We start from the raw sequence: 2736 nt of genomic DNA, 5'->3' as shown, positions 1-2736 counted from the left end.
CATTCATCTCTCTCTCTCTCTCTCTTTCTCTCTCCTCTCCTCTCATTCATCTCTCTCTCTCTCTCTCTCTCTCTCTCTCTCTCTCTCCCTCTCCTCTCTCTTCATCTCTCTTTCTCTCTCTCTCTCTCTCTCTCTCTCTCTCTCTCTCTCTCTCTCTCTCTCTCTCTCTCTCTCTCTCTCTCTCTCTCTCTCTCTCTCTCTCTCTCTCTCTCTCTCTCTCTCTCTCTCTCTCTCTCTCTCTCTCTCTCTCTCTCTCTCTCTCTCTCTCTCTCTCTCTCTCTCTCTCTCTCTCCTCTCTCTCTCTCTCTCTCTCTCTCTCTCTCTCTCTCTCTCTCTCTCTCTCTCTCTCTCTCTCTCTCTCTCTCTCATCTCTCTCTCCCCTCTGCTCTCTCTCTCTCTCTCTCTCTCTCTCTCTCTCTCTCTCTCTCTCTCTCTCTCTCTCTCGTCTCTGCTCTGTCTCTCTCTCTCTCTCTCTCTCTCTCTCTCTCTCTCTCTCTCTCTCTCTCTCTCTCGTCTCTCTCTCTCTCTCTCGTCTCTCTCTCTCTCTCTCTCTCTCTCTCTCTCTCTCTCTCTCTCTCTCTCTCTCTCTCTCTCTCTCTCTCGTCTCTCTCTCTCTCTCTCTCTCTCTCTCTCTCTCTCTCTCTCTCTCTCTCTCTCTCTCTCGTCTCTCTCTCTCTCTCTCTCTCTCTCTCTCTCTCTCTCTCTCTCTCTCTCTCTCTCTCTCTCTCTCTCTCTCTCTCTCTCTCTCTCTCTCTCTCTCTCTCTCTCTCTCTCTCTCTCTCTCTCTCTCTCTCTCTCTCATCCCCTCTGCTCTGTCTCTCTCCATTCCATAACCACTTAAGGAGAAAATATGCTTTTGGTGATTTTTATAATGTTTGTTCTGTGATTTTTCTGTAGCTTTTTTGTTGCCCAACCCTTTCACTTTAATGAACTTCATCATGTCACTTAGGGACTTCCTGTTCCCGAATGTTGTTCACTACCCACATAGGGCTTTGGTCAAAAGTAGTGCACTATATAGGGAATAGGGTGCCATTTTGACAAGTCAAGGTAACTGGAAGACAAATGCGTTCGTGGAAGACGGAGACATTATTTATGTCGGATATCGTTCATACTGTTCGTGGTGACAGCTGTTACATTATTTATGTCGGATATCGTTCATACTGTTCGTGGTGACAGCTGTTACTCACATCTACACACAGCAATCTGCTTTGTTCCAAATGACATGCAGCATGTTTTACTTTCTCCTGACAAAACGTCCTGATTTGAAGGTAAAAGAAACCTCGGCAATAAAGACACTGGTGACTTTCTAACGTCCACACAACGTTTACACCACGTTAAAGACACAACGTTCACACAACGTTAAAGACACCACGTTAAAGACACAACGTTCACACAACGTTAAAGACACAACGTTCCCACAACGTTAAAGACACAACGTTCACACCACGTTAAAGACACAACGTTCCCACAACGTTAAAGACACAACGTTCACACCACGTTAAAGACACAACGTTCACACAACGTTCCCACAACGTTAAAGACACAACGTTCACGACCCTCACCCCATCCCCTCTGCCGGACCCCCTGGACACTGCTGCTCTACTACGCTTCTGACCTTTGAACTGTCACCTTTGACCTGTCCACTGTCTCCCTCACCTCACTGCTGTGATTGGCTATCAGAGGCATCGGGATGAGCTGTGGTTGGTCGATCGATCAGGGTGGGGAACAAGGGTGGGGGCTAAGAGATTTTCCATCCCAGGTGCAAAAAAAAATTAAAAAAAGACTCACAATAAAAAAATTAAAACATACAAAAGTCTGTTAACAGTTAAACAACTGTTTCATGGGAAATGGAGTTTGAGGACAACACTTGTCTGTAGTTAGAAGACTGAAGATGATGCCTAGGTCTTTACTAGACTTGTTGTCACTCAAAATGCTTTAAACTTAGTATTATTAATGTTATTTATTTTATATTTTGTTAAACTGTGATAATGATTTTATTGTACATATATAAACAGAAACCCTTGACCATCAACACAAACCTCGCACAAACTCTCAATCAAATCATCAACTGTGTTTAAAGTTCTCTATGTGGTACCCTATTCCCTCAATGATGCACTAACAAAGCCCATTGCTTTTTGTCAAAAGTAGTGCACTCCATAGGGAATAGGGTTCCATTTGGGACCAGATTTGGTATTTCCAGGTTGAAAGGCCATGCCTCTCTGGCACCGCCTGTAGGTGGTGAATGGTACTACCTCTATGTTAGGGTGTCTCCCTGCTGTGTGTGTGTGTGTGTGTGTGTGTGTGTGTGTGTGTGTGTGTGTGTGTGTGTGTGTGTGTGTGTGTGTGTGTGTGTGTGTGTGTGTGTGTGTGTGTGTGTGTGTGTGTGTGTGTGTGTGTGTGTGTGTGTGTGTGTGTGTGTGTGTGTGTGTGTGTGTGTTTCAAGTCCGTCTCCAGGTATGTTGGACAGGTGTGTCTTAGTTCTCATATAGTATACATCATACAGCCAACATCGTGTCAACATTTCTCCAGAACAGCTCTGGACTGAAAGATGGCCAACAAACATTTCATCCACTCTGTCCCTGGTGCTTCTGGGTAAAATACTGTGAACTGAACTCCTCCCATCACTGTCTCAAGTCAAGTCCCCTCACTCTGTCTAGTCCCCTTCTTGCCTCAAGTCAAGTCCCCTCACTCTGTCTAGTCCCCTTCCTGTCTCAAGTCAAGTCCCCTCACTCTGTC

This window comes from Oncorhynchus gorbuscha, linkage group LG03 (genome assembly GCF_021184085.1).
Source record: "Oncorhynchus gorbuscha isolate QuinsamMale2020 ecotype Even-year linkage group LG03, OgorEven_v1.0, whole genome shotgun sequence".
Lineage (NCBI taxonomy): Eukaryota > Metazoa > Chordata > Actinopteri > Salmoniformes > Salmonidae > Oncorhynchus > Oncorhynchus gorbuscha.
The sequence above is the reverse complement of the archived record's forward strand: the minus strand, read 5'-3'. Positions refer to the sequence as shown.